General features: G+C 33.7%; 1 protein-coding gene across 1 annotated transcript in view; it reads right to left on the bottom strand.

The window, feature by feature from the left end:
* The window catches only part of LOC140452071 (epidermal growth factor receptor kinase substrate 8-like), a 109661-nt gene extending 88180 nt beyond the window's left edge, over positions 1–21481 (bottom strand). The window contains exon 1 of the mRNA XM_072546119.1: positions 21269–21481. The gene's annotated coding sequence lies outside the window, so the exon portion shown is untranslated. The remainder of the gene's footprint in view (positions 1–21268) is intronic.
* Between the last annotated feature and the right edge of the window lie 1027 nt (positions 21482–22508).

Here is a 22508-nt window from a genome sequence, read left to right as displayed (position 1 = left end):
ATCCGCATTGTTTTTCGGCTCTTTGGAACTAGAAAGTTCTTTAGTTGTTCATTGATCATATGCAGCAGGATTTTGCTTACAGGAGACAAACTATAGTTGGAGCAAAAATTAGTTAATAAGGAACCGACAAGAATGCACCTTAAGAAAGAAAAAGTAACCATCTACAAGAAAGAAAAATAAACATCTACTGTACGATCTTCAAAAGTATCGCACTCTGTGATGCAGAAACACAAAGGACCCCAATAAACCCGTTTCTTCGATATACAAAAATACATTTTAAAAGCAAAGGCTTACTCAAAATTGGTATTATTGTAACTTGGATGACTATTATAATTGGTTAACCCTTTATCGGAGACCTGAAGACGGGCCAACATTGTCGAGCTCAAAACTGGTCGTCCAAGTAACAATAAAACCAATTATAAGTACATATTTTCTTTTCTATTTTACACCTCACATTTACTTGCAATCCACTTAAAATCCCGTTTAGTATTAATCGAGTGCGCTAAAGCTGTTATCAATAATTAAATAATGTCACAAATTCTAACATTTAACATTCTAATTCTGTCACAAATAAACGTTTCTAGTGTAGAAAATTATTTCTCAGTAATCATAACATTAAAATTATCCATTTCAATAAGTCTGGTCATTCAGGGCTAATTCATTCCTAATTGGTTGTTAAGTATCCACAACATGTGAAAGTTTTGGATGTCTAAAGTAATTAATTGTGAGAAGGTATATGGGTATTTAATATTATCACATATTTTAATACGTACCAACGCTATCGCGTAACTCAGGTGAAATTTACTTTTTAATTAGAAATCATTATAATATAATTTGGGGTAACTGGAGTTTTGACATTTGAATAAATACTTTGCACGAATGATTATCAGCAGAAGACTAGTTAGAAGAAAAAATATATAAAAATATATTATATGACAGAAAATTATATATTTACGACAATAATGAGAGATAGAAAGGCAAATAAAGCAAGACACCTTTCCACCTCAACGACGTCGTTATCCAAAACAGGGGAGTTATGTACTGCTGATTATAGTAGATTTGACAATTATGTGCAATTTGACAAACCTTGAGAAATTCTCCCATCAATACGTCGATAATATTGTCATAATTTCGAAGGGAAAGTTTGAAAACATTCTTGTACTGAATCATACAAGACAAATGACATAATGCAAAACGTTGGGACGAAAACATAAAGCCACTAGATATACCAAATTTTCTGGAAAAATGAGCTGCTTTACTCTCTTCATCTCAAACCATAAGAGAGAGCAAGAAAAGGGGGACACAATAGCTGCACTGTAACTTCTTAAAGTAGTAGCTAACTAACCACAACCATAGAACCAAAAAATACGCAACATTTTTTTTAATGAAATTTTATAACTTTGTGTTTTTTAAAGTGTACTACATTTTTAAATTTGCTGTTGTTTGAGATAAATATGTCTTTTAGGTTGTTACCAAGATTTTATTTTGTTTTGGCCGTTAGGTAGTGTTGACAATCAAGAAGTACGTGTGTTACGGAAGTCGTGGTGTTGCAGTACTGGCACAAAATCTGATTGCTGAAATTCATTAGGCGTCCATTTTTAAAGCGTGTGTGTCCCATTCTCAATCTCCGAATTCTTCCAGTCGTTTGCTATCTCTTTCAAATTTTACACTCCTATACCATTTAAAATTACCTTTAACTGCTTTTAACCACTTTTTCCGTGGTCTTCCTCTATTCATTTTACCCCCGCCTCCTCCAAAAAGCACCTTTTTTATACATCATTTCTGTGGCATTCGCGTGATGTGACCTAACCACCTGACTCTCTGTGCTTTGACTTTTTGTACAATTAGGGGTTTTCCATACACCTCCATTACCTCTTTATTTGTTCTTCTTCGCCAGGTTCCCTCCACCATCCTAATACCACGAAAAATCTTCCGCAACACCTTCCTTTCCCAGATCTCGGTACCACACATTTCCATATACTTTGTTTTTGCTTCATTTATATACAAACCAAATTTTCTTGCTTCATCTTCAAAGTTCTTAAAAATGTGTTCAAGTTCTTTTTTTGTTCTTGATAAGAGGACTACATCATCTGCGTAAGCTATATATTACTGTTTATAGTTGAAAATGGTACCCGTAGCTTGGATCTTACTTTCTTTAATTATTGCCTCCAAGACAAAGTTAAACAGATCAGTAGAAAGTGGATCCCCTTAATCCTCTTGTAACCGGAAACAGATTTGACATACTTCCTTCTATGACCACTCTATTGTTTATACTTGTTAGCGAAATTTTCAATAATTTTATCAACTTTTTAGATATTCCTAAATTTTGTAGAGCTTTATACAACTTTTCCCGATCGATAGAGTCATACGCCTGTTTAAAATCAATAAAGAGCATGTGTGGAGTCCTAGGTTTTGTTCGTTACTGTTATTTTGTATCAATTTTAAGGTAAATAGTTGATCCACTGTCAATCTTCCTGCTCTAAACCCTCCTTGGTATATAATAGATTTGTACTTTCTTTTAATTGGTAGATGCTGTTAGTAGAAAATGTTTGGTTGCAAAACGTTTAACTTGGTATTGTTTCTTCTCTAGTGGGTCATTCCATAGACCCATTATTTTTTGTTTGAGTGTTCTTTTTTATATCTAATAATGTTTGAATCTCCCTTGTTGAGTTTAGAGAACAGGTTACTAGATTGGCTTTTTCATTACCTGAAATACCAACGTGTGATGGGTCAGATGGACATTTCTGTTCGTTGGTAATTCCATTAGTTGGGAGACGATTGCATACACTCTGAATTTCTTGAACTTTTGGTTGTAGAATGTACGTTTCTTATGGAGTGCATAGTTGACAGAGTAAGTACAGATTGCTACAATTTTGTTCAGCAGTATAAGAACTGCAATTGGTGGAGAGTCAAAACAAGTTGACAGTAGTTTTAGTTGCTGTAACAGCACAGCCAATACCTTCTTCACTCTTAGACACATCTGAGTAAAGGATCTTATCGAAGTTGCATTGATGTAGTAATTCATAGAATCTTTGTTTTCGATCTTGAGATTCGGAAGTTTGCATATCCATGGGGAGGGTTTGAGTGGCCTTGTATAGGGTGGTAGACAACCGGTTAGTATTACCTAGATAAGTAATTAACATCTGTAATCTGTATAGAGGACGGTACCATTGTAGAATTATTTGTAACGGGTAGATACCTATAATAAATGAGATTTCTTGTGATATTTGCTGAAATTCTAGCAAAGAACAGCATTAGAAGTTGTTATCTTAGGTGAAGGGAAGGTTCGAAATATGCTATGTGAATACTTTCCACTGAACTGGATCTGAATGCTCCTAGACAGAGCCGAAGGGAAGTATTTTGGACTGTATTTAGTGAACGTAGTAGTGATTTACTTGATGACATATAGAGAACGTTCATTTGTAACATTATTAAATGCCCCTTTTATATCTAAAAAAGCGGACAAAGAGATAGCGATGGCCGCTTTTTTAGATATAGAAGGGGCATTTAATAATGTTACCACCAGCTCTTTGAAGAGGAGCTATGAGTAGATGAGGCGCACCTGCGGTAATATGCAGATGGATAAGGGCATGCCTGGAGAATAAGACAGTAATGGCCACTCTGGGTAAAGCAACCATCAAAGCAAAAGTAGATGGAGGCTGTTCACAAGGAGGAGTTCTGTCCCCTATACTTTGGGCAACCTTGGTAGATGATCTTCTCAGAAATCTGTCCACAGAAGGCTTTTATTGTCTAGGATATGCTGACGATATAGCAATCGTTGTCAGGAGCAAGTTTGCTCAGGTGGTGTCTGAGAGAATGCAAGCAGCCCTAAATATAGTTGACGACTGGTGTAAACAAGAGAGACTGATAGTCAATGCTCAGAAAACACAAATCGTCAACTTCACCAAAAAAACAGCACTACAAGGCCTAAAACCACCGGTGCTGGAAAGAACAGAGATTTCATTTGCCAAAGAAACAAAATACCTTGGGGTATATTTTGATCATAGGCTTACATGGAATACTCACATTCTGAAAACCAAACAGAAAGCTACTATGTCCCTGGGCAGATGTAGAAGAATGTGCGGTAAGAATTGGAGACTTAACCCCAAAATGACTCTATGGTTATACACAAGGGTTATTAGATCCATGATAACCTATGGCTCGGTGACGTGGTGGACAAAGACGCAGCAAGTGGGAGCAATAAGGCTGCTAGGTAATACACAAAGGCTCGCATGCCTGTGTATTACGGGGGCCATAAAAACAACTCCTACTGCATCGTTGGAAGTCCTGCTGCATCTACCACCACTTCATATCTTTATACAGGGCGAAGCCAGATCAGTGATGCACAGATTAATCCATAGTCAGCGACATATAAGCCAGATGCATGGTACTGACAACAGGAAGCTAATCGAAGAGTTAAAAGCCGATATTGTGATGGGGAAACCTATCGATGCAACAGTTACGAGATACAGCTTTAGCAATAAGTTCACAATTAAGATACCAGGCAGGGAAGACTGGAATAAAGGTGTACCCATACAAGCTGCTGCTACCTGGTACACGGATGGCTCAAAAACGTCGGAGGGTGTGGGAGCCGGCATAGTAGGGACAAATCAAGGGATATATTTCCCGGTAAGTCTATCTAAGGATGTGACAGTTTCCCAGGCGGAAATAACGGCAATCCATCACTGCGTGGAAGAAATAGAAAGGCAGGAAAGAACGTTCTGTTTAGTTGCCATCTTAACGGATAGTCAGGCAGTGCTTAAGACACTCAATTCTGTAGAGGTCAATTTTAAGCTAGTATGGGATTGCGTGTGTGCCCTAAATAAACTATGAGACCGTAGCAAGGTTACGGTATTCTGGGTACCCGGGCACGAGGTCATAGGGCAATGAAAAAGCAGATGAAATGGCCAAACAAAGCTCATCAATGCCATTCATTGGACCGAAATCCTTCTGCGGCGTTACAAAGTCAGTAACAAGAACGGCTATAAGGAAGTGGGTAGCTCACAAATCTTTGGAATGGTGGAAGAATTCACCAGAACAAAGACAGGCGAAACAGTTCATTACAGAAAATTTGTCAAAATTTACGGCAGACCTAATAAGCAAAGACAGGAAAACAGTCAAATCCATAGTAGGTCTTCTAACAGGGCACTGTAAGCTGAATAGGCACTTAAAGCTGATGTGATTATTAGATGATGACCTGTGCAGATTCTGTCACCTCGAAGAAGAAACAGCAGAGCACATTTTATGTCAGTGTGACAGTTTGGCAAATGTGCGGTTCTTTGCATTAGGAGAAGAAAATCCACCGGCAAATAGCTACATGGAAGGTACAGTCTCGAAGCTACTAGACTTTATAAAAAGGGTCAGGCTAGAGAATGTTATCTAGGACTAGAGGACCACAATAGATCTGAAAAGGTTGCAGTGGAATAGGCCAAAAAGCCACCTCTCTAAATCTAATCTAATCTAATATGTAGAGAACGTTACTATTATCAAATTTGAAGCAGATAAGAGCTCGGTATATTGTTAGTAGTGTTTTCTCATCGGCTCCATAATTATAACGAGCTAGTGATTTAAGGAGATTCATTTTTTGAAGGCAGCTGCCCTTAAGTTCTCGATTGTGTGGTCTCCAGGAAAGTTTTTTATCTCTACTACTTCGAGAAGATCTCCAATCATTACAAAGATCAGATAACACGAAATTCCACGCTTTCACTGCTTTGTACTTAAAGTGTAAAGATGGTGTGTTAATAAGAAATACTGAAAGAGAATCAAAACAAAGCCTGGAACAGTGGAGGCAAGCTCTGGAAGAAAAAAGGTTTAAAACAAAAGGACAAAAACAAAATATCTACTGTGTTTATTTGAACATGGAGTTGCTGATATAAATAAGATCGTAACTTGGAATGATAAAATTATTGTGAAAAGTAAAAAGTATTTAGCAACGGTATTACAGAGCAATGGGAAAATAGATGAAAATAAAGAATTTATTAGATGAAGTCTAGGTGTGCCTCTGATCGTTGCCAAAATAGGTGAATAGGTATAATATATCATGATAATGGCACGTTCGATGCCGAAATGATAAATATCTAATACGAATAATCGATAATAGGGATAGAAAATTAAAGAAAAAAGGCAATATTTTCATATCTGTCAAAAAGATTATAATTTTTTACCCGAAAAGAGAAACTTATTGACAAATATAATTCAAATAACCAATACTGCATACAGATAATGAGGTTTATTATTGATGCAAAAAGTAAATGTCAAATTTATATGCCCGTTAGCTTACAAGCCAACTTTGTACTTTGAGAGTGTTCCTATTAAAAGTACTAAAAGGTATTGGTACAGGGAAATAATAGACCAGGGCGGATCTGTGAAAAAACGACTAAATTTGGGTGTGAGAGGTGGCATTTGGATTTTTGCCAAAATAGTTAGGGGATAACTTCGGTAACATTAATTGACTCATCCTCCCTCTCAAATAGGTCGGGAGCATTAATAAAAAAATTAACATATTTAAAAATTATTAAAAACATGGATTTTTTTCTAATTCCCTTGCTCATCATCATTTTAAAACAATTTATTTTGGTGCAAAGTCGTAATTAAATAAAATAGCGAGAATTGATTTTCTAAAATATAATTGTGAAAATTACCGAGGAATAGCTGTAACCGGATCTATGAGTCGAATATATGGAAAGGTGTTAAAGAACCGAATCGAGAGAGAATACTTAGATTATGAAGCAGAAGAACAAGCAGGATTTCGTACGGGTCGATCCACTATTGACCACATTTTCTCCTTAACCCAGATAATAGAAAAAAGATGGCAAGGAATCAAGAGATTCATATGTTGTTCGTCGACCTACGGAAAGCCTACGACAGCGTTCCACTGAAGAAGCTGTGGCAATCAATGGAAAGCACGAATATTAATATAGAATTAATAAAAGCCGTCAAAGTGCTATACAACCAACCAATAACAAAGATAAAAGCAGGGACACAAATAACAACAGGATTTATAACATCAAAAGGATTAAAGCAAGGATGTTGCTTGTCTCCCACTTTATTTAAAATATACCTCGAAAGTGCTTTAAAAAGATGGAAACAAAAATGCAGGAAAATGGGGATACCGCTCACCAATACTATGGTATATACGCTTAACTTTGCAGACGATCAAGTAATAATGGCTCAAGATTATGACGATTTAAACTATATGGCAAGAAAATTAATTGAAGAGTATGATATATTTGGTCTAGAAGTAAATAAAAAGAAAACCGAATACCTGTGCATTGGAGCAGAACAAAAAGATCTCATATTAGACGATAACACTACGATAAAGCACTGCTGTGACTACAAATACCTAGGTATCACTATTTCGCAAGATGGAACATGAGACAAAGCCATAAGAGAGAGAAATACATCAGGGAGAAAAGCCACCACAATGTTAAACACCATTTTATGGGACCAATCTATCAGCAAAGAAAATAAAAAGAGGATATATGAGACTATAGTAAAAAGTATCACTTTATACAGCTGTGAGGTATGGCCACTGAAAGAAAGAACACTGTCAACGCTGAAAGCGACGGAAATGGATTTTTGGAGAAGAGCCGCAGGAAGATCTAGAAGAGAAAAGATTACCAACGAACGCATTAGAGAAATAATGGGAATCAAACGAACAATCACAGATGACCTTACAACAAAACAACTTATCTGGTTCGGACACATACAAAGAATGGATGAACAACGAATGCCAAAAGAAATACTAAAGTGGCAACCAGAAGGAAAGAGAAAATGAGGTAGACCGAGAAAAAGTTGGAGCGAAGGAATAAATAAAGAACTGAGAGAGAGGGTCATAGAAGAAGATCTATGGAACAACCGGTCTAAGTGGCGATTGGAAGTCGGAAAACGGCGGAGAACGTTATAAACCGACAAGTAGTAGTAGTACAGCTGGTTAAAAATGTTTTAACAAATACAATATGTTTCACTTAGAACCTTCATAATTCGTGTATAAAAACTTTATAATATAGTGAAACATCCCACTAAATTTCATTAAAATCGATTTAGTAGATTTTGTATAATAATTTTTCAATCTAATTTTTTTTTAAATTTTTTAAAATCTTGCACAAGAAAAACTGGACGATATAAAGTTTAGCCGATTTTTTAGCCTGTAAAAAAGTACTTTACCTATCTAACGCACTTTATGGAATTTAAATCGGATTATTTGGGCGGCATCAGGAATGTTTTAAATGTATAAACAATTTTTTTTATATCAACAAATAGAATATCTCAGTAACTATTAGCTTAAACTAAATTCACAAAACGGCGTTGGAAAAGACTTGGCAACATACTTCTTTTAAACGAAAAAAAGTGAAATTACGAGCAGTGGTTCCTGAGATACAACTGTTTAAATTATTACCTTTTTCTTTCGGAGGTCTTTCTTGATGAAAATGTTTACGTAAAATGTTTAATTAAACAATAAAAACCAACGGTATTGCACGTGAAACATACCAAAAAAATTATGTTGAAGAAAATTGAATTTCAAAGTTCAAAATCGGTATACGTAAAAAAAATATATTTTCTTGACTTCCAATGAAGCGATTTTCTTTATTCTCCGATGAAGTTTGAATAAAGAAGCCTAAAAAACGCATCACCAAATCCCAAAGATGCTTTGGTTTTGTTATAAATAAATTTATTTATTTATATGCCAGTCGACAGGCGAAAGGCCAAAATGCTACTTAATCTCTAAAAGTTATACGAACGAGCTGAATTTTGTTGATAATGTTAAATTTTGGGACCTCAAAAAATATGCAAAAAAGTTTTCTACTCCTACACCTAGGCTTCCCCCTAAAAACAACTCCCTCCCCTCGTAGGAGAGAAAAACGGAAAAAATCGATTCACCAAGAAACAATACGTTGTAAAAAAAATATTTTAAATAAAAAATGTAGCTTAGCCAATTTTAAACAAAATTGTTTAAAGGCACTTTGTCAGTTACACGCACGAAATCAATGTTAAATTAAAATTTCCATCAATTCGACGGTAAAATCTTTTGATCAGAGTGTCCTATCGGGAAAAGTTTTTTTTTTTTTTAATGGAATAGACATTAGTCATTCAGCCAGTTGCAATAGATTCTCCAATCAGACAAATACACAACTCTATCCCTAATAGAAAACTAACGGATAATTAATAGAAGAATATACGACAAGGAAACTTACAGGGTCACTTGCTTCTCGTCTAGGGGTCCATCAAGACATTCTTAGTAGACAAACAAAACTGGACCACGGATAAGGTGTTATAACATTTAGGGTAAACAAAGGAAACAAATCTAAATTTCCACACGATCATGAAAAATTCCATTCTCGCTTACAAATTCTATAGAACTGTGCATGTATCTGACAAGAAATCTATAATGATATTATATATTTGTTGTGAGCTTGTAGCCAGTAGCGACTGGATATTGAATGGTGCATACATATTAAATTCAATTAATTTTTTGTAGAGAGAGTTTGAATGCTGTTGAAACTTAGGACATCCAAAAAAAATGTGATCAAGATCACCTAGTTTTCCGCAATGTTTACAATTATCATCTTCAATCACATTTATTTTTTATAAATGACTTGGATAACACGCATGTCCAAAGCGTAGTCTATTTATGGTAGTTATATATTTACGTGGAGATTTAAAATTCTTAAACCAAGTAGTTTGTGGAATAACTGGTTGTAAAGTGGTGTATCTTGTTGGGTTTGTAAAGCAGTAAAGATTCCATTGATCTTTCCATGTCGATAGCTGATTTTTTTTAAAAATCGTAATGGCATCTGATACATATAAAGAATATGACAATAAAGTGCCTGATATTATACTGGTTTTAGCTAAGTAATCTACATATTCATTATCTTTGAGTCCAATATGTGCCTTAACTCAAATAAATTTTATATTAAAGCCAGAGTCTGCTAAGTGCTTTAATTGATCCTTTATTAAAAAAATATAAGGATTACTAAATGTTTTGGGCAAACAAGTATTTTTTATGTTCTGTAAAACTGAAAGACAATCTGAAAGAATTAACGATTTTTTAATATAAGAGTTTTTAACATATTTTAAAGCTTCGAGTATGGCCAATGATTCAGCCGAGAAAATTGAAAACTCATTGGAAAGTTTGTACTTAAATTCAGAACCTCCTAATGGTAGAAAATGGGCCAGTCCGTTCTATTGATTTAGATGCGTCCGTGTATATAACTGTGGCATCACTATAACAGTTCAAAACAGATCTCAGAATGTTGTTGCTCAATTTGATGTTGTCACTATATGTGGGTATTATAACTTCAGTTTTATGGAGGAAAGCAAAGAAGTCTAAATTTTTGTCCACTTTGGCCAAATTCTTTGAAAAAATAGAATTGTTCTGTAAAGCAGTGCACAAAAGTGGAGATGGCTTTTTAATCCAATATTTGTGAGTTACGTCTGATTCGTTAAGTTGACATATACTGGAAAATAATTTGGGATTTGTTGAGTGGGCTTCGAGTACCCATTTTTCGCTTAATAAATTTCTTCTAATTTCAAGAGAAGGTTCATAAGCTTCAACATGTAGTGGTTCTATAGGGGTAGATCTCATAGCACCTAAACAGACCCTTAAGGCAGAATTTTGAAAAATGTCAATTTTTCTTAGAAGATTTCTAGACGCGGAACCATAAAGAGTAGAACCATAATCTATAATGGATCGTATATAAGCTCTTTAAAACAATAAGGATGTTTCAACATCGCAACCCCACCACACTCTAGTTGTCATTCTAAGAAAATTACTACCTTTGTTGCATCTATCCAGCATATATTGTATGTGTTGTTTCCAAGTCAATTTTTTACCCAGTATAAGGCCCAGGTATTTGACATGGTTTTTAAATGTAAAAGATTGATTATCAAGAAGTATATTTTGATTTAGAGAAAGGTTGTGTCTTGTAAAGACAGATACAGCTGATTTGGCAATTGATAAATTTAAGCCGTTCTCTAAGTACCATGGGAAAAGAGAACTCCATACTCTGCTTAGGTTTTGCATACCGTTTTCAAATTTCTTACTTTCTGTATAGACACAAAAGTCATCTGCATATTGTATTATTAAAATGAAATGTTCTTTATTTACATATTATGTATGTCAGAGGTGTACATATTAAATAAAATTGGCGATAATACCGAACCTTGTGGTATGCCGTGATCGGGAAAAGTTAAAAAACGTTATAAAGCTGAAGACTGCGCTTTTTTAAGCGCAGTTGCACTTTTCCTTAATTAAAGGCCGTTTCTGTACAAGTGTTAAATAAATAGACATTGCATTGCGCGAAATAGACTAGCTATTATTTATGTCACTGACTGTTGGGCAGTCAAAAAAAAGAAGACCAACAACAAATGCACGTGACGAAAATGAAAATGCTTAGATGGATAAATGTAATGCCAAAAACTATAAAATCACGAATGAATATTATATTATGGAAAGTCTAGGAGTGGCACCAGTTGTTGACAAAATGAGAGAATATAGGTTAAGATAGCTCTTTTTTTCTTAAAGTTGCTATACGTAATTTTAAACGTAGTCAGCTCCTCTGAATATATGCATTCTTCTTCTAGCATCATAACCCTGGATGGGTCTTTGCCCGTCTGGCTATGTTCTTCCATTCAGACTTGTCTTTTGTATTGTATATCATTGAGTGTACTTAGATATAGGAGACCTACAGTTATCGTTGATTACGAACGACTAAGTGTAAGAGAGCTGTACAACTTTATGGCCTGTCGTGGCCTTCGAAGCGGTGACCTAGGTAATACTTACTGGTTTCGTAATGAAAAGATGGTTAGAGCATATTAATATTCAAAATGATAATCATCCAATACAAACAATTACTGAGAGATAAGAATTGCTGAAGAAGAATAATAGAAATCAGTGCTGCGTTATAACTTCCTGGAAGAAACAGGTGCGGAAACCAAAGAAGTCTTGATGGGAGACGCTTAAGCAGGACATCTTTGTGAAGAGGATAAATACTGATATAAGCCAAGACAGAAATTTATGAAGAAATGTAATTAAAGAAGCTGACCCGGCATAGAAGTAAAGGCAAAGATGATGATAATGATGATGACGACATTTTTTTGACGACGAAAAAAGTAAAAGTATTTTAAATGTATTTTATCTGAAATTAAAATTTGATTAACTCACAATAATGTCGGTAATTTGACATGAACTTTCATGCCTATACTAAAAGCAAATACATTTGAAATATAATTAAATGAATAATATGAATACAATACTGAATAAATATCTGTTTTATTTATAATTATAAATATAAGTTACTTTCTGTTACACGTATCAACGAATTTGTAGATAAACATCGTTTTGCTGATATTTTTCATGCTTTATGCTTGATTTTTATACACTTTTACTAGAAAAGTGTATATTTATTATTTAAATAAGTCGTATAAATAGCACAGCATGAAATATGGACACGAAAGATTTTAAATTATTTACAATTAGTAATTTCATGAACTGTTATTCATGATATGGTAAGAAGGTTTCAGTTGTATAATTCTGCTTCTATAGTATTTTGAGTGGTACAATTTACCATAATGTGCACAAGTCAATAAATAGAAAATAGATTGCTAGGTATGGCATACATTAAGTAATCATAGGATGTTTAAAAATATAAATCAAGAAATTCTAGCAAGAACAAAATGTTAAAAATAAAAAAAATTCAAATAAGTAAACTAAAAATGAAGAGATAAACAAGAATTAACAGAAAAGGTAATATCTATGTGATCATGGACCTTATAGTTAAAAAAGAAAAGTTAAATAAAAGAAAAATAAAAAGTTAAAGGAAATGCGGAAACTACTATAATTATGGTTGACTATTAATTGATGGATATGTATGAACTTACCACTTTATACCCCCCATAAAATTATTAGACCTTAACTTATTAATTAACTTTCAAATCGCACAAACATTCTCTCACCCTACTTGTATGTAGAGCTTACAAACTTTATTTCAGAGTTAAAGTAGGACATCAAGTATGGACCCCTCATATATTGTGTAATACTTGAGTAACATTATTAACAGCTTGGTTAAAAGCTGCAAAACGTCGATGTGCCTCGCAGTACTAATGATATGGAGAGAACTAACAGCCCCTGTAGATTGTTACTTTAGTTTCACGAAGATCCAGAGCATAGGACCGAAGTCCAAGAATACTGTGCAGTATCCATATATACTATTAGCTATTCCGTCCTATCGAATATAGCAAAAATCTTTTTATCCCAAAACCACCAAAGACTTTGTGGACGAAAAAGAACTTGAAAGTTTCAAGGTTCCATCTGGTGATATACAATTGGAAGAGGAAATAGACAACGATCCACTACTTCAAGAATGAAAATGTTTCTCAAAACCCCATCTAATTTCACAGGCTGAATTTAATGATTTAATACAGAGTTGTGTCCAATTTTCTTCGCAATGTCAAAGCTGACAATTACAAAGATCTTACCACTGAATTACATACTGCCTACAGAGAAATAGGATACAGCAGGTGTCTAAAAATTCAGCTCCTGATGCTCATCTATTAGGTGCTTAATTGATGAACATGAAGAACGGTTCTACCAAGACGTTATAGACATGGAAAAGCGTTAACAAGGTAAATTAAGTTCTAGTCTGCTGGACAGTAATCTGTGATGCTTCAAGAAATAAGTATAGCCATAAAACATCTGCCACAATATTTTAAGGCAAGCGCACTGTGAAGAACATACTTAAATTGACATTTTCCCCTACAATGCACAATTATGCGTAGCAAATGAAGTGTGGGTGATAGAAAAAATTTCAAGTTTATTTTCGGCTTTCTGATGATATTGTACAAAATAAAAACCATGTTCTATCCATCTCACAAAAAAAAGTTAATTTTTGTTGAGCAGTGTTATCAAACCTCAGCGGATTGCAAGCATTTTATTGTTTTTACCTTCCAAAGGGTGCAGGTAGGCCAGTTATCTGTTTGCAAATCTCTCCGGGTCTATTTTTGAATCCCTAGTTTTATTGTGGTGAGGAGTTTGTAATATCTACGAGTGCATTTATGCTAATTGGTGATGAGTTGACGTGTATCCAATTGATATCTAGGAACTATTCAAAAGAAAAAGTACAAAGACGGAAAAGATAAACAGAACACAGTGATGAGTTCTAAACGATAATATTCAGAACGAATTAGGTACGACGGAAACCAAAAACTAATACATGCATACATACTAATCTACAGTGGAGTAGCAAAAGAAAACAGGACCAAAGAAGGTGTAGCCTTACTAATACACCAAAGGTACCAAAATCAAATCAAAGAGTGTCAATATATATCAGAAGGGATTGTAACAGCAAAGATAAGAATAGGATAAGATCATCGGGGTATACGGCCCAGAAAATAACAAGCCTTAAACAACAAGAGAAATGTTTTATGACCAATTACAACAAGTAGTAGATCAAGTCAGAGGGAAGATCATCATATTGGGAGCTTTTAACGCTCCAATAGGCAATCGAGTAATACCCGGAATTAAGCAAAAACATAACACATTTTTTGACCACAAAGACCAACACAAATATACATTTATTAACACCCTTGGACAAAGATCTATAGATAGATTATGTTATAACCAACAGAGATATACATCCATCGAAAATAATGGACGTAAGATACTTCAAGTCAGCAGATGTAGGTAGCGACCATAGCTTAGTATTACGTAAAATTAGAATCATCCTGAAATACTTCTCATCCACGAGAGCGGTGCCAAGACAAACAAAAAGTAAAGTCTAAAGACTAAATACGGAAACCACGGAATACTTATACAGAAAAAGAATATCAGAGAAGATCGCTGGGAATAAAATATTAGAAAACATCGAGGAAAGCTGGGAAAAACTCAAAAATAATATAATTAAAGCAGCAACAAAATCACTTGGAGAGAGGAAAGTAACGAACACTAACATATCAAAAAATAAAACCATGGTTTAGAGATGAAGTGAAGACAAAATGTGAAGAAAAGAAGAAATCCTTTTTATAATACAGAACACAATAAACACAATAGACATATCACCATTAGAAACGAATAAGAAATGAAAAGAATACTTTAGTTAAGAGAAATAAAAAGGGAACTCTAGCAGAGATTCTCAAAACAGATGGAACACGACTTCTACGGAATACAAAAAGAAATATGAAGAATGATCAAACGACAAAGAAAAGAGATGAACGAACCAATAAAAACGACACATTCAGAAGGAAACATGGGTAGACTACTTTCGATCCCTATTTGCTAAAGGTGAAGATAATGAACCACCAACACCAGAACTGTCGACAAACAAAGTAATAAATTTTGAGGAGGAAGAGGTAAAGTTAGCAATAAGGAAATAAAAAAATAGAAAATCACCAGAAGAGGACAGAATACCAAACGAACTCCTAAAGTACGGAGGACCAGATCTGACAAAACAACTATTAAAACTAATCCAAAAAATAATAGAACAAAACAGAATTCCTCAAGAATGGAGATCAAGCATCCTAATACCTCTCTTCAAAAAAGGAAACAATTCGGCCCGGAAAATTACAGAGGAATTAGTGTATTAAACACAACACCAAAATAAACATCCACAATGATAAAAAATAAACTGAACGAAATTATAACACTAACAGAAGAACAACAAGGTTTTAGGTCGGGAAGAGCATGCACCGATGCTATATTTATAATTAGGCAAGTGCAAGAGAATTCATTGGAATACAACAAACCGGCATATCTATGTTTCGTCGTCCTTAAGAAGGCATATAACCGGGTTAAATAAAAGGACGTTATCCACTTATTGTACGCAAGAGATATACCTCTAGGAATAAACAAAACGATCAAAAATATCTACCAAAACAACACAATAAAAATAAAAGTAGAAGAAAAAGTAACCTATTGAAGCTGGCAATTGGTTAAGATAGGGAGATTCCCTGAGTCCTCTATTGTTCAAGCTAATTATGGATGAAATAAAAAAAAAGTAAGAACTAAAAAAAGATACCAAATGGGAGAAAAACAACCTAAAATAATCTGCTATGCAGACGACGCAATACTACTCTCTCAAAGTAAAGATGATTTACAACGTATGCTGCACCAAGAGAATCAGCCAGAAAATTTAACGTTAAATTCTACAAAAAAGACAAAATGCATGGTTATAACAGCAAATTTACTAAGATGTAAATTGGAGTGGAAGGTCATATAATAGAACAACTGATGGAGTTTAAATATCTAGGCATCACATTATCTAGTTACGAAAAGCTCGAAACTGAAGTGAAAGATCAAGTGAATAGAGCAAACAGAGCTGCAGGCTGCCTAAGTGAAACAATATGGAGAAATAAAAATATCGGGAAATAAAAGTGAGGCAGAATTTACAAAACAGTCATCAGACTAATAATGACATACGCGGCAGCAACACGACCTGACACAGATAGGACACAAGGGATGTTAGAAACAGCAGAGATGAAAACACTTAGAAAAATTGATGGTAAGACACTATGGGACAGAGCTAGACGTACAGATATACGAAGTAGATGCAAGGTGGAGAACATCAAGAACTCGGTAAGGAATAGAAGAGTAGATTGGAACGATCATATAAGCCGAATGAAAACAAGTAGAGTAGTAAAGACGGCAAGAGACTGTTCCCCAATAGGAAGACGATCAGTAGGAATACCACGAAAACGATGGAACGACAACTTACTGGAGACACATTAAAAAACAGACAGAGTCATGTCTACATAAAAAAAGAAGAAAGAAACCAAAAAAATAAAGGCAAACCAAAACAGTATTTACATAAAATCGATAAAACCCAGAAACATAAAATATGAGTAAAGAAATTAGCAGAATATTAGGAGATACACGATAGGAGAAAGCTGAAGATTTAAATAAAAATAGGTAAAATGGTATGATAGGTAAAATCCATAGTAAGAAAAAGATCTTCATACTCTTCTCTATAAGCATATACGCCTGTTCATTCTTAGATTTATTCTTTAGTTTCGAAAATGCTGGTCCTCCCGTTGGTCGCCTTCCATATTTTGATTTCCTCTGTTGATTGCTGCTAGTTCCATTCAATTTTTTCGTTCTTAATCTACTTGTTTATGTGCCTTTTATCTTTATTCAGACCCATGTTAATCATTTGTTATTCTACGAATTATTTTCATTTTCGCTATTTCCAATAATCTTTGCAATAGCAGTGTATGCCATTGCTGATCTAACCTCCTCATTATATATTCTAGTTTTTATTTCTGGTGTTAAGAACTGATTTCTTCAAATAGAGTCTCCCAGACCTCAATGTTACTTTTATCCTTCTATATTATTGGTAACTAAATAATTTAATTCCTAAATAGTCTATTTTGAGTTTCTTTGTTTCCATTCGATATTCCTTTTTGGTTTTACCTTTCTTTACAACTGCATCCATGATCAAATTAAATAAAAGAGGATACAGGGAGTCCCCGTGCTTTATGTCTGTTTCATATTCAACTGGTTCCATCATTTCGGCTTAATAAATGTATTTGATCGTGTATTTTTACTTGGTTAAGATTAACGTCTATAGAAAAAAATTTACTTCAAATCCTTTATAAAACGTATATAATAAAATACCCAAACGGGCTATCATCATCATTATCATCCAGACTCAAGAGTCCACTGCTGAACATAGGCCTCTTCCTCATGTTTCCAACCCCGTCTATCTTGCGCCGCTCTCACCCAGTTTTTATTGAGTCTTCTTAAATCGTCAGTCCATCTTGTAGGTGGTCTACCGACGCTTCTCTTGTCTTCCCTTGGCCTCCATTCCAATAACCTCTTTTCCATCGCCCATCTGTCATTCTGGGATATATCACAATTACATTACAGAACGTTTTCGGAATGTAAATCCATAATCAGTGTAACGAAGAATACATGCTCTGAGCCACTAAAGTATATGGGTGAAAACCCGTTAAATGTTATTAATTTATAGATATGTTACATTATATATTATTGCAAATTAGGATGTTCAAGTTACCGTTGGAATTGGTAACATTACAACGTATGGCTCTACATAGGTTACATGGTCCTCAGACAAAGTGTCTTCGAGGACCTGTTGATAACAACTATGATAAAAATGACCTGTCATTTTTATGTGTGTGTGTGTGTTAGGGATATTAGAGATCAGAAGATGGCAACACATTGCCAGAAACCGAACAAAGATGATGATGATGATATTTTGAAACAAATATTATTTCTAAACAAAATTTAAAACCCACAGTATGGTGGAGATATGTAGACGATGTATTCTCAATATGGCCTCATGGAGTAGGTTTGTTAGACACATTCCTGAATGATATAAACGATAAAGAAGAGACAATAGCATTAACCATGCAAAAGAAATATAATAACACACTACCTTTCCTGGATGTTTTAACTCCAAAGAAGGATACTGGATCTGAAACTGAGGTGTATAGAAAACCAACACAATCCAATAGATATCTAAGTTACAAACCAAACCACCACATTAATATTAAAAAGGGAATCATTAACTCCTCATACGATAGAGCCAAAATGACATGTTCTAACGAAAATTCATTCTTAGATGACAAACATTTGTTAACATCTGTTTTATTAAAAAATTATTATCCTTTGTAGATTATAAATAAGGAATTTTTGAGAATAGATTGAATGGAACAGAACAACTTAGAAGGGGATCCTACAATACTCACAAAGAATAATACGAGGAAAATAACAAGGCCATACATAAAAGGATTATCGAAAAAACTTAAAACGATAGGAAATAAATTCAACATTTCCACAACATTCAAAACAACACGTTGAGATCTATTTTATCTAAAACTTTATAAAATACCTTGTAAATGCTCATTTACAAGGTATTCATTTGATCATTTTTATTTAGGTGAAACATCAAGGCCATTAAATGTTAGAATAAGTGAACATCAATCTTATGTTAAACATAGAAAATTTGATAGATCTCAAATATGTAAAGATGTATTTGAAAGAGAACATAGGGTTCAATGGAAAGATTCAAACATTATTCAAAAAAAAACAGATGGTAAAATGAGAAAAATCAAAAAGCGGCACTAATTATGCTAAATGAGACCAATTGCGTCGCAAATTCCTCAGCACAGTTCTGATTACCCATATTAGAGGAGGGAATCAATAAAAACAAAATACCACTATTAGTAAGTCAGTAACATATCAAGGATACATCATTTATCTTTTTAAGTAACATACATATAAAATCAGAGTTTGGTGTTTATTGAGAGTAAACAAAATATTTGATTGAAAGGATAACAACACTAAAGTGGAACTGGGCAGGTCATGTAGCAAGATCAGTTGATGACCGGTGGACAAAATGAATTTTGGAACGGAGACCCCGAATACAAGCTAACAGAAATAGAGGTCGACCCCCAACGAGATGGACAGATGCCATAAAAGAGTGACTACAAATTGGATTCAAAAGGCGCAAAATCGGACTAAGTGGAAAAGCATGCGAGAGGCCTATGTTCAGCAGTGGACGTTAGAGGCGCATAAAAATATTAAACAAAATATAAGACCAAATTGGCAAAAATCTTGGGATGGTATCATGAGGTTTTCCCTTGTTTTTCCTCATGATTTACTATGGTATCACTAACGGGAGAATTTTACTGATATTGTTACATATAGTTGTCTTTTTAAAGACGGATCACATGTTATGATATTTTATGATGGGAATTCTCAAGTTAATGTTGATTTCATGTAATCGAATGAACTATCTTACAATCAAGTCGTCCCAGGAACGTAACTAAACAATATTGGCAATAACATTTTAAAGTCGTCTACTTTAAAATGTATAAACTGTGTCTGAATAATTGTCAATGTGAATGAGTCAGATAAAATTAAATTAATAGAAGAATTTTTCATTAAGTAACAAAAAACAAAATTTGCTTAATTTATTAATGTTTGCATTTTGAGAACGATTTCCGAAGTGGAAATCGAAACGCCAAAAATAAACTTATATTGTGGCTTATTCCCAACGAAAATAGCGAAAATAGTAATTGCTATATTTTTTTGGGAACAATTTTTCCAAAACGTCAGATTTTAAGGTAAAATATAATTGTCATTACAACCAATTGTTGTTCAATCCCATATAAACATAGTATTTAACTTAGACTAGACACATAAAAACAGACAAAGCATGAAAGTTTGGAGAAATTCATATGTGCATCGACTGCTGGTTGTAAACTAATTTAGCGACCTTGAAAATCTATTTTGACCATACTCCACAACTTAAGTCATTTTGATATTTCCAAGTAAACCGGTATTTCAAGAACAAAGCCAGATATTTATGATCCCTTATAAACCCTTCGTGTGTAGTAGTCGTTTTTCCACATTCCAACAAAACAAAACACCCACCATTGGCCAATACATTTAGTATTATTTATTTTTATATATCATATGACAAATAGAAGTGACTAATCGCTTAAAGGCCTTGGAAGGAACGTACCATCAACACCTGTGCAAATCGTTAGTAATTATGCTATTTCATTCATTTCCATGCAGACACCCACTCATTTTCGGTGACATTGAGTAATGATATTCAGTGACCAAAAAGGGACTTTTGGCTCTTCTAAAACATCGCCAAGTACTGCTGACTGTAATATATTCTTCTAGCAAATTTTAACAGACGTAACTCTCTCAGAGCATGAAAACTACTAGAGGACGATAAACCATTTATATATAGGGTACTACTCGTTTAAGAATATTATTTATTACGACATTTACTAAGATACTAAAGAATTTGGAGAATTCATTTATATTTTCTTGCTATTCAGAATATTTCACTAAGGTTTTGCCACACCTTCAACTATATACTGATTGGAATGCTTGGAATGAGGTAAGAACGTCTGCTATGTCTTAAATGTTTATGCATAAAGCTAGATATAATATGTTCTCAAATTTAGTATATATTCAATCCAAATATTTAGCAGAATCTACATGGGATCTCAATCCCCACTCAGCCAAAGTAAATAGAAAATAGAAGAAACTCAAAACTTAAGAGAAATCTTGACATATTAGTAAAATGGTACTAATGGTATAATACCTCGATTATGTAGTATTAGAGTATAGGCCTGCCTATCTTAAAGTGATTTTAATGCTAGAAAAACGGTAACTTTGTTAAAGACATCTGCAGAATATAAAGTTAAGCCACCGTGGCGTACATTAAAAGGAATACGGTATAACAACAAAAACAGTTAATAAAGTTTGTAACATAATTATCAGTTTCTAACTTACCTCGTTCCCAACGATAGCTTATCAATAATCCATATTATAGCAACTTTTCATAGAAAACAAACAGTTCACGGGTATTTTGTTTAATTAACCCGAAGAATACATCCGAATAAATAAACTATATACAACACAGATCGACAAACTACAGTCGCGCTCCCACCTGACAGGTAAGTAAGATAAGTTGGTGCTTCAACGCCCAGCACATGCGTATAACGAGCTACCTGGATGGGTACTGGGTACTATCTGTGACTCTCACCTTCATAATTACCTGAACATTGTATACCTCCTAGTTCATTTTTAGTGTATTAATGTTCTAGTGATTTATTATATGTTACTTACCTATATTTCCAATCCCGATCTTAAAATGGTTGTTTTTAAATTAGAAAGCCTTAGGATAAACTACTTATAAACGAAAATTAAAAAAAAAAATCTACAGTACCTGGAGAACGTGTCACGGCGAAATATTTCTAAAGGAACTTATCGTTTTTTGATCAACGGGGATTCTGTCTGTTTCGTTTAATACCTGTCTTTTTATATTTTTTAATATATAATAGATGTAGTATAATATGTTCGTTTGAAATATTATTGTAATATTTAAACAATGTATATTCCCTCCTATTTAAACTATGTTTCATAAGTCTACAGAATACTGTTACAAAGAAAGACAGAATATTGATAAAATCGCAAAGGAATAACGATTTATGTAGTGGTCAATCTTACATATAAAACAAGAGAAAAATTTATAGATTACGTTATTGATTTTTCTTTATTTTCTACATTATTGGTGTTTTTTTTTTTCATCATAGTTTCACTGATGATTAAATTTATATATTTTTTCCTTTTAAATAAAAGTTAGATAAGAACTTTTTTCAATTGTGATTTTAAGTGGAATGAACATCATCTGCATCTTATTAATATTTTTAGTTGTACTTTTAACATAATTTCCTAGCAACTATTTACTTTGACTTTATTTTACATCTTATATCTATATATATATATATATATATATATATATATATATATATATATATATATATAATATATATATATATATATTTTACATCTATATATATATATATATATATATATATATATATATAAGAAAAAAGAAGTACTTGTGACTCGTTTGGAACAAATATATAACTGTTTTGGATGGGTTGGAGTCAATAATAGGGCTATTGGTTAACTATTTTTTTTATTCTCGAGCTTTCAATTGTGTTTACAATTATTATCAAGAGCTAAA

The sequence above is a fragment of the Diabrotica undecimpunctata genome, chromosome 10 (assembly GCF_040954645.1).
Source record: "Diabrotica undecimpunctata isolate CICGRU chromosome 10, icDiaUnde3, whole genome shotgun sequence".
NCBI classification, from domain to species: domain Eukaryota; kingdom Metazoa; phylum Arthropoda; class Insecta; order Coleoptera; family Chrysomelidae; genus Diabrotica; species Diabrotica undecimpunctata.
The sequence above is the reverse complement of the archived record's forward strand: the minus strand, read 5'-3'. Positions and strand labels throughout refer to the sequence as shown.